The sequence below is a fragment of the Oryzias latipes genome, chromosome 1, assembly GCF_002234675.1.
Source record: "Oryzias latipes chromosome 1, ASM223467v1".
NCBI classification, from domain to species: domain Eukaryota; kingdom Metazoa; phylum Chordata; class Actinopteri; order Beloniformes; family Adrianichthyidae; genus Oryzias; species Oryzias latipes.
The window spans coordinates 19,347,716-19,358,830 of record NC_019859.2 but is presented as its reverse complement, the minus strand read 5'-3'; the positions used below and the strand labels follow the sequence as shown (position 1 = coordinate 19,358,830).

Sequence of the window (11,115 nt, the reverse complement as noted above, 5' to 3'; positions counted from 1 at the left end):
AAATCATTGAAGAAAAAAGGTTCAGAGCACTGTCTAGTGGGTCTAGATGACCCAACTCCCAACGTTAAAGTGCCTAGGATAGCGCAAGACAACAACCTGTGAATGTATAAACTGTGTCGGCCTAGTTTACATGAACCTATTGCTTTTTAAGCTACACAATTTTGAACGTTTTAGAATCACCTAAAGCCTTAAGGCCCGTTCACACCGTGACGAATTTCGCCAGCGATTTTCGCCGACGTATAACGCCTCGTGACTAAACAAAGGGCACCAATGAGAGTGTGCACACCGACGTGAAAAAACGCCACGCGTCAAAGCGTCAAAAAAAACAAACGCCTCGGGTTCGTTTTTTTGTTTTGACGCCTCGCGTCGAAATCTATTCGACCAATGAGAATGGCGCTTTTGCACACGTGTCTGGAGCTTCTGAAGTTACAGTAAAACACAACTTGGGGGCGCTCAAACACAAAACTGCCTTGCTGAGCACACATACCAGCGAAGAAGATAGACGTCAAGTAGCTTCTACACTGCCGCGAAGAAATAATGACGGACATTCTAAAATATCCCCGAACCAAGCACCAGTTGGAGCAACTGGTGCTTGAAATATTCATGTTTTCTTTGTATTATTCTGACAAGCGCGTAAATACTTGCTCTCTTCTTCTGAGTGAAAAGCGACTTTAAGAAGCGTAAAGTTGCGCAGCGCCACCTTGTGTACAGGAGTATTTGTGTTTACATTAAGCGCTATCTAATGTCAGGGAATGAAATTGCATGTTCGCTCGGCTCATCGTCAGCGAAAATCGCCTGAGTGTGAACACAAAAAACGTGGCGAAAAACGCTGGCGAATAACGCCTGGCGAATATTCGTCCCGGTGTGTACGGGCCTTTAGGGTGTATTCAGACATGAAAAATCCTTTTTTCTGGAATAAGTCCACTTAATTTGTTTTGGATCGAGTCCTGTGTTTGATCTGTATTCAGACTGGCATTTGCGGACCATTCTGTTACCAACCAAAGCTTGTAAACGAAGGCACATGACTAAAGATCTCTTCAGTCATTGGCCAGGAACTACGAGGGTGGGTCAAAACAACAAGAAAATGACAGATGTGCTGCGCTTTACAATTCCTATCGGGACAGTTAACTTTATATTTTGATTACCAGTTTTGAGCATGTAATAAGCGTTGTAAGCTGACTTTTTTTTTCTGTTTAATAACATGACAGCCGTTGCTTTACATTTCTCCGCAGCTCATTTGTTGCTTCATTCCTACTCAATTCACATTGGCTACAGTGGCCGTTTTAGACCAGTTGTTCCACTCAAAGGTGTGACTTGCAGTTCCTTGAGGCTTGTACGGCCTACTTAAGAGGTGTCATGAAAATTAAATGTACCATTGTTGTGCATATTATAAATGTATTGTGAAGTATTCTTAAGGTGAATCTAATTTTCTTGGACTTATGACGTAGAGGTGGTGCTGTGGTACACCGGCTGTGTATGATGTATCCATAACTGTTTCAGTTGGTCTTCACTTATATCAAACCTCCTGTTCCCATGGCAGCAAAACATGTAAGCGTACAGCTGCTTCAGCTCTTTCAGCGCATCTTTGAAAAAAAGAAAAATTAAAAAAGACAAAAGCACCCAAAGCACCCTTTCAAGTTTGAAGCAATTCCTTTAATATTCTCCAGAACCATTTAATGGCCATTTCATTCATTACCTTGGTACACTAATTATGAACTATTCCTACAGTAAAAGTCCTGTTTAACTCTGTGCTCTGGTAAATGGTGCTGCTGGTTCACATGAAAGGCTTAAAATATCATGATTTGAAAGTTTTTTTCCATCAAAATCTTCAATTGCAGACTTCCATTGTGACCATTTCATTTTCTTTTAATAAAACACAGGTCCACACAGTAGCATTGAGGCTTCTTGATGGTATCAGGCAGAGAAGAGCAGAACCACCAGATGCAGGAGACTTCTCAAGAAACCCTGATGTCTCATCTAACTCCTCCACCTATCTTTTGCAGCTGTCTCATAAGCATGAGGAGACTGAGAATTATGTGAGCATGGCAGGCTTATTAGGGATGTTTGCAAGAACATTGTTTGCAGTTTCTCCTTTCATGATGTTTAAATTTCCTGCACGGTTGCAGTCGAACTGTCAGAAGGGTGGAGTGGAAACGAAGGTGGTAAAAATCTGTCGTAGGTGATGCTCTGTCCTCACTGCTGTTTTGCATAGGTCTGAACCCCCTCAGCCAAATAATCAACAAGACTGGCTATGGATACCGACTCAGAAATGGAGCCAACATCAGTCACCTCCTCTACATGGATGACATCAAGCTTTATGCTAAGAGCGAGCATGACATTGACTCCCTGATCCTCACCACCAGGATCTACAGTACTGACATTGGGATGTCATTCAGGCTCGAGAAATGTAGCCGGATGGTGACAAAGAGAGGCAAGGTAGTCCACACTGGAGGGGTCTCACTCCCAGAAGGAACAATAGCAGACATCGAGGACAGTTACAAGTACCTTGGAATTCCACAGGCAAATGGCAAAATACCTCCAACGAGTAAGGCAAGTCCTGAGAAGCCAGCTCAATGGCAAGAATAAGACCCGAGCAATAAACAGCTACGCACGGCCAGTTATCAGATACCCTGCAGGCATAATAAGATGGCCAGAGGAAGAGATACAGACCACGGATGTTAAAACACGAAAGCTCCTCACTATGCATGGAGGGTTCCATCCCAAATCCAGCACCCTGAGACTGGTGGACTGGGTCTAGAAGCCTGAAAGTAGAAGCCACTATCCAGGATGAAACATCCAAGATGCATGAGTACATCAAGCTCAAGGCTCCAACTGACAGTGTGCTTAGTGAATGTCTCAGGCAATGGAGAGCAGAGGATACAGTGCTGGAGGACAGATCCTCATGGGAGGACAAACCCCTGCATGGGATGTACCACCGGACCATAACTGAAGTGGCTGATATCAAGAAGTCCTACCAATGGCTAGAAAGGGCTGGCCTACAGGACAGCACTGAAGCACTCATCCTATATATATACACTAGCATGTTGAAACAAATTTGATAATAAAAACCTTAACACATTTAGTACTCAGACTCAATGATCTCCACAATCCTACTTTTTTTGTTTTGTTTACTTGCAAAATAAATATAATAATCAAGTTTATTATTTATTTTTCCCCACAATTCAGCACATAATTTTGGACTGAAACAATATAAATATAAAAATATACATAAATTTCTGACTGGATTCTCAAACAGATGATTGAGAAATCAGGAAAGAAATTGCCTTAACAATTTCTTGTAACTTAAAACAACAGATCCATGGCGTTTCACATTTTTAGATAAACGAACTTGTAAATAAAATGCTGTGCAAATGTATGAAATATCCTTTAAAGATAATCAAATCAAAACCTCTGAAGACCTTGTGTTTGTTGGTGTTCACTGCATCACAGGACAGTTGCTGTTTATCACCAGTTCAGTGTGTTTTTGATGCAGAGAAACATCAAAGGTTCTACCTAAAAGATCAACACACCGAAGCTTTAACACAACGCTTCATCTCACAGACTTATGTACACCTACAGGATGTTGTAAGACGGATTAGTTTTATTAGTTTCCGCTGCTGACGGGTAGACGTGGGGGCGTTCATGACCACGAGCTGCTTCAAATGCAAACACCAGCAGCTCTGCAGGGACTCTGAAATCTCTTCTTCATACTCATACACGAAGTTTAAACAACAGCCAACGCTTCAAATACAGGAATCATTCCAAACATGTGTGTTTGTATCCAAACTTTGGAGGAAAATCAGTCAAATGTGCAAAAAAACAAAAAAAGGGACTTTGTTTCCAGAGAGATAAAATGTTGGAGAAGAACCTGCAGCTCAGTTTCATGCCAGTTTTTAATGTTAAGAAACAAAAAAGAGTTAGATCACTGTGAACGCAAGAACAGAACTGAAGATAAATATTCTTTATTCTATAAGTCATCAAATGTTCATGAGTTCCACCTTATCAAAATGAACACTTTTACCTCCAAACACAGAATGTCTTTCATTTAGACCAGGTGAGCATGTCTGTGTTACTGAGAGTATGTGTGCCCTTTAAAATGTGGGTGATGAACTCATGTCCAAAGCACTTATAGTCCCACTCCGATCATCTTTTAAACTATTGTCAAAGCGTTCCCAGTAGTCTTTTAATTATGATTATTCACTTTTGAGCCAAAACCAAAAAAAACGACAGCGTTTTTTTTGGAAATAGTTTCTGTAGAGCAGCAGTAGTTCATTAAAATTTGGTTTTGAGTTGTAGGCAGGACCGTTTACATGGAGTAAGCCCATCCTTATTTCCCATCGTCCATCTGTTTACATTCTTTCGCCAGCATACCACCCCTAACATTCCCGGTGCAACAAAATGGTGAAGTATATTGGAGCTATCCAGCAGAGGAAAACAAAGATACAAGCTCTTTTTAAAATACTTTTTTTTGTCTGCTCCTGATTCACAATGATTTGACTAAAGAAATACTCAGAAATGCCATTTTAAGCTTAATTTTCATTACAGTTGTGCTTTCATCAGAAACATGCTACAAGAACCTGTTAAAAACACCCAAAACAAAAAATCCCATCTGCTGAAGGGATTTGTCACAGTAAATTCATATGTATGGTAGCTGAGAAAGGTCATGCATCCCAAAAGCACAAACACAAAAAAACTCAAATGTTATGCTGTTAAAACTTTTTTTCTTTCTGTGGTTGTGTTGTTATTTGAAATGTTTTATATTCTAATCATAGATAGAATGGATAGGATGACTCTTTAGGCCAAAACTCAAAAATAGCAGAATAATAACAGAAGCAGTTTAGCCTGGTATAAATGATTAGCACTGCAACAGGTTAGCCACAAATACATTTCTGATTAGAGCTAAGGAACTTTTAAGTCTCTGTTGTGCTTTTGGGGCGGCTTTAGTGCAGAGGTAGAGCGGTCGACCTCTGATCAAAGGTTTACAGATCTGGTTCCCGTTTTGCCTGCCCATGTGTCAAAATGTCCTTGGGCAAGACACTCAACGCCACGTTGCTCCTGGTGGTTAGAGGTTGGGGCCCATGTGTGAATGTGTGTGTGAATGGGTGAATGGGACTGGGACTGTAAAGCACTTTGGGCCTTCTAAGAAGGTAGAAATGTACTATGTTCACATTGACATATAGATTGCACCCTCAAGTTTTAACAATAGGCAATTTGGATTTCAGTTACAAGCACGTTGACAAAGTTTGACACATCTAAAAAGGCAGGTAAACAGCTCATCTTACTGTTGACATCAGTGTTTGAATTTTTTGTTTTGTTCCTTCATAGCACACATAAACCAAACTGCAGAGCTGTTGTGAAAGCTTTAATTGTTGTGCACGCTTGTCAAGGTGGAGACAGCCTAGCGTCTGGTTCTTGAGAGGTCTTTCTTGTAGATTTTTCCTGGGAAGAGAGTGTATTGAATGTCGTCCACCTACTCATCTTTCTGACAGTGACTTGGTGCAATGAAAAGATTATCCTGGGATCTTCTTCTTTCTTTCACAGAAACTTCCTGTCACTTAGCACTTTTTCATGGTCTTCTATAGTAAAGGTGTCTGAAATAACTTTTCTATAGCCTATTAGCCAGCTCTTACTTCACTTCCAAACCAAACACATGCCTAATTCTAGGTTTAGTATTTCTGTGGTGTTGGGTAGTTTTATAGTGACTGAACATTCTGATGTAGAACTCTGATGTTGATTTGCTATATGGTAGTAATCCCTTCAATTTAGTAGCGTATAACAAATCTGTTACATTTCCTAAAATAGTTATTAATCTGGCTCAGCTGAAATCTTGTTTAGAAGTGAATCCCTGCAATAATCCTTGTAGTGCTCACTATTAAAATGCTTATAATCTAATCGGGCTCTGCAGAGCACCACAGCCTGAGTGCATCTCCCTGCCCGGCAGCAGACATCTGCCCGAACACGCAGTGGCCATAAATAGCCAGCATAAACTCACAACAGGCATGTTCTTCCGTAGGCTCTATCAATTGCTCCGAAGCACGGGGAAGCTAAATAACCTTTTAGCAGGAGCAGGCAGGCAAGACAGATGACTCTCCTAAATGAGTCCTCTGCTGATGCTGGGCTTTAAATCAATGACCATGGCAGGCATTGAAATGAAGGCCTGCAGCGTGTACTCCCAGTTTCCTCTGCGAGCGCTCAAAGACTGCCGTACCTCTTCTCACATGTTAATATTTTATCACTGGTACACTATCTAACTCATTCTTGTAAGAGGAAAAGTTTTGCCATCTGGAAAGTTATGATCAAATCCTGCAATGATCCGTTTTTACATTTGTTTCTAACTGAATGAAATGATGACAACTATGCCACGACATTTGTAATCAAGTTTTGTTTCCATTTGGCGCACACACATTGTTTTAACTTGTCACAACTGGTATGAAACGTTCACTCAACTGTCCAGTCACAGAGCTGCAGCTGTTTTCAGCTGGTCAAATGGGAATTGAGTCTTTTTGCATTATAATCTCAGACTTTAGTGGTCTCTATATGAGATCTCGTATTTCTGGATGGTTTGTCTATGAACTGAAAAGGTCAAACAGACATATGAGAGATAATGCCTGACGTGGAGGCCTGAACCGCCCGACGCGAAGTGGAGGATGGTTGCTTCTGATAATGCACACCTTGAGGCGCATTATCCCGCTTATATCATGGTCATTTATAAAAGAAATAAATATTGCATTAAATACTAGTACTTTATTCATGTTGGGGTTTTTTTTAGGTTTAAATTGTTTTTCACTAAAAGCAGACTCTTTATGCAGTGCAACACAATGTCATGCTAATGGCTATGGAGCTGCACCAACCTCGCTCCACAGCAGCGAAGAACAGTGGGATGCTAAACATTATATTTAGTTAAACAAAGCATCATTTCAATGGGAAATTTCACTTCTTATTGCTTGTTTTTGTCCAGCAAAAATTCGTTTAAAAAAGGTAAATCTAAAGTCTAAATTGTTCAATTATTATCACTTCTTCATCCACACCCTGCAGTCAATCAGAATCAAGTATTCACCTGGATTGGGGAATTATTCGTTATATTTAGGATGTTTCCAAACATTAAATGACTTTAGCTTTTGATAAAAATTCATTTTAAATAATTATTTTTTAAAGAAAAAAACAACAGCCCAAAAAAATCCCACCATGTTTTCCAAACGCTTAAGAAAAAACAAATGGGTAAACATATAGCATTGAATGTTTTCCATGTGTGGCTTTGTCAAAGCCCAGAGTGCTTAGCTGTCTGTATTTGGCTTTATAAATATACTTTTGTGGCTTTAAAAAAAAAAAAAGATTTAATGTAAATTTTACTCCTTAATTGACAAATTTATGAGGTCGCGTCTGCACATATTACACATATTGAGTATTTTTATCTACTGACTTTCACAATCAAACTCTACCGAAGAGGATTAGGGCCATGGACAAAGAAAAAAAAAGCGCATAGAAAATTCTGACTTTAATCTCAGAATTCTGACTTTATTCTCAGAATTCTGACTTTAAACTCAGAATTCTGACTTTAAACTCAGAATTCTGACTTTAATCTCAGAATTCTGACTTTAAACTCAGAATTCTGACTTTAATCTCAGAATTCTGACTTTAATCTCAGAATTCTGACTTTAAACTCAGAATTCTGACTTTAATCTCAGAATTCTGACTTTAATCTCAGAATTCTGACTTTAAACTCAGAATTCTGACTTTAATCTCAGAACTACGGAGGCCTGTGAGCTACTTCCTTCAGTTAGCTTTAGCAGCACTGTGGAGTCATACATGCTGAGTGGAACTAACGAAAATGTCCTCTTTAAGTTTCTCGTTGCGTGCTGAAGTTTACCAGGAGGCCAGTGTGTTAACAGAAGGTGAGTAAAAAGAGATTAATTTAGAATTGTTTAATGAAACGGCGACAGACTATGCTAGCATTTTGTAACTGTATAACGTCTTTTAAAACTTTGTATGCTGTTATCGACATCTGTGACAGTCTCACGGACGGAGTTTCAAGTTGTGCATTTCTGCACACTGCAGTTGTTTGCATTCACCTACCTTTTTGACTTTTTTACATTTTGACTTTATTACAATATTTAGCTCTCATGCCTCCCTCCACGTCATTTTATGTTTTATCGTCTTATTAGCTGACATGCAGAAAAATGGAACTCCACATGCCAAGACTTAATTTGGAGAAAAAGAAGATGGTAATTTTCTTATATTTTTACTGTGACATCAAGTAAAACTCATACTTTTTTTTTAAATTATTATTATTAATTAATTTTTCTTTTGTGCAGATTGACCGTGATGTCATCGCTTTGGAGGATGATGCAGCTCTGGGACAGACACAACACACACAATCACCATTCACACACTTTACATTAATCAACTATAATGCTTTTTGGACTGATGGAAGAAGCTGCCGGAAGGTCATGTATGCAGGAGAACATGCTAACTCCACACAGGACCCTTTTGGGATTTGAAGCCCTCTTGCTATGAGGCACGCCTGCTAACCAGTACGTCATTGTGCAGCTGAGAGAAGTTTATTTTGAAAATAAGACTATTCTAAGTTGGAAGCAGTTATTAGAAACAACATTAATTTGAGTTTATTGTTTCAATCATGGTCAATTGGAACATACTTCCTTCAACACAGGAACAGCACATATATGAAGAAACAAAAATAAGTCACAATCTGAGTATACATCCCTGTATCTTACTTTTCATTATACAAACTAAACAGTTAATGCTTGAAATGGGAAGAGAAGAAGCAAATTTAACACATTCCCTATTATAATATGCATAACTTAATGATAAATTGTTGCTATGTTATAAATTATAAACTGTAATGTTTCTATAAAAATGTATGAATAAAGGTCTTTCTTCTGAAATGTTTTTGTATGAATTTATAGGAACCATAACACCTTTTTTACCACGTGTGAGTTAAACAGGAGTTGCTAACATTATTTAAAAGGTCAGAACTAACACATGTAATGCAAGTGGCCGAATATTTCAAAAGGAAACAAATAAATCATATAATGGAAATACAGTTGATTTAATACTTTTGATCTTAGGTTACTATTATTTGATGCATCTGTTATGGAAATACTGAAAATTAAAAGTAAATAATAAAATGAGAAAAAATGTGTTTAGTTATACATATTTCTTTAAATTTCACAGAAGAAATAAGAGGCCGGGATAGGCTCCAGCAGCCCCTAGGTCCCAAAAGGGACAAAATGGGTTCAGAAAATGAATCAGAAATAAATTCAAATTAAAAGGAAAAGGTATGTCAGTTATCTGCAGGTATTCTCAGATATGTACTATCGCACATATATTTAAGAAAAAACGACAAAACAGTCAAATTACTTTGTTACCATAGCTCCATTAAAAACGACAGATAAATAAATAAATGTGCTTAAAAATAATAACAAGAACAAGTTTCCAGTGTCTAATGTAGAGTCTAGCATCTGATGGGAAGAAATCTCAGCAAAAGAACTTCTTTCTGCAATGACATGTTGCAGACTCCACAGGGAGGGATGTGAAGTGTCATTTCTGGATCCTCCACAGCAATGACATCACTGTCAATCTGCACAAAAGAAAAATACATTAGTTATAAAAGAAATGAGTATTATTTGATGTCACAGGGAACATATAGGAAAAAAAACAAGTCCAGTAGTATTTTCAGAAGCATAAATAAAAAAGTGATAAATGGAGCTTCTTTCTTTCTTGCTGTGTGCAAACATTTGACATAAATGTACTTGTTGGCCATTTATATGCCCACTAAAACTGGACAAATGTGGTTAATCAGGTGAATCCGAACGGACTATGAAAATGCAGCTGAGAAAATAGAAAATAGTAGTCTACAGAAGAGTCAATCATCCGATTCTGCAGAACTACGTACATAATGACGTAACGATCAAGCTTCGCGGTGTTTAAAAACCCCCCGCCCAATAAAAATAAAATAAAAAAACCCGCCCTGTAAAAATAATAATAAACTGTACCCTGTGAAGTTTGCAGCGGTGCCGATAGCTTAATGTGGGTGCTAATGTGCTAAATAGTAAACACATTGCTACGGTTCAACGAAGAAGAAACGGCGGTTGCCGTGGATACGCAACTCTACTCCGAGGTGTCACGTGACTTCCACCACCTGAACTTTATTTAAACTCGTGCAGATACAGAATAACAAAAATTACAATATTGTATTAAATGTTATGAAAGGGTATGATTCTGTGACGGGGGACCGTCGTTTGCAGAGTGTTTGTTTAACAATGAGATAATAAAAATAGAGAACGTGTCTGTCACGTGAAGAGAAGGCTGAAAACCGAACGTTAAAGTTATTGGACGTGTAAACTAAAAGATCAGTGGGCATGATGCTGCATAGTAAAACACGACAATCTGTTAGACATACGCAGAGAGTATTTTCTGAAGGGTATAAAAAACGAAATTATAAGGTAGTTGTTGATATAAACGGGCACGACAATGGGTGCTATCACAAAGCATTTTTTGCACCAGCTATGCAAAGCCCTGCATGACCGATGCAAAATGCTAGCATAGCCTGCTGCCCGTAACCGTTCATACAAGATTCAGTTTAAAACGATTTCTTTTTACTTACCCTCTGTTCTTCCATTAGCGAAATGAGCTCCTCTGGTCAACCCTCAGCGTGCAAAAAGACACTTACAGACGTCAATTTTGTTGGTTTCACTCCGGCAGCTCCTTGGACTCGGCAGTGCTGAAGTGAAGAATGTGGCTCACATGCGACTGTAGCGCACTATTCTGACTTTAAAGTCAGAATTCTGAGATTAAAGTCAGAATTCTGAGAATAAAGTCAGAATTCTGAGATTAAAGTCAGAATTCTGAGATTAAAGTCAGAATTCTGAGAATAAAGTCAGAATTCTGAGATTAAAGTCAGAATTCTGAGTTTAAAGTCAGAATTCTGAGAATAAAGTCAGAATTCTGAGATTAAAGTCAGAATTCTGAGATTAAAGTCAGAATTCTGACTTTAAAGTCAGAATTGTCTATGACCTTTTTTTTTATTTCTCCATGGCCCTAATCCTCTTCCGTCAAACTCAGATTCAGTATAGTTCTGTGAAAATTGCCCAACTG

At 38.5% G+C, this 11,115-nt stretch overlaps 2 long non-coding RNA genes across 2 annotated transcripts; one reads left to right on the top strand and one right to left on the bottom strand.

Annotated features, from left to right (window-relative positions):
* The first annotated feature begins 7,703 nt into the window (after positions 1–7,703).
* Positions 7,704–8,903, top strand: LOC101154839. The gene is made up of 3 exons (XR_002873710.1): positions 7,704–7,892; positions 8,163–8,222; positions 8,313–8,903. It is a non-coding gene; the product is annotated as an uncharacterized LOC101154839 (long non-coding RNA).
* Positions 8,596–10,882, bottom strand: LOC111947782. The gene is made up of 2 exons (XR_002873711.1): positions 10,625–10,882; positions 8,596–9,598 (listed from the first exon to the last, which is right to left on the bottom strand). It is a non-coding gene; the product is annotated as an uncharacterized LOC111947782 (long non-coding RNA).
* Between the last annotated feature and the right edge of the window lie 233 nt (positions 10,883–11,115).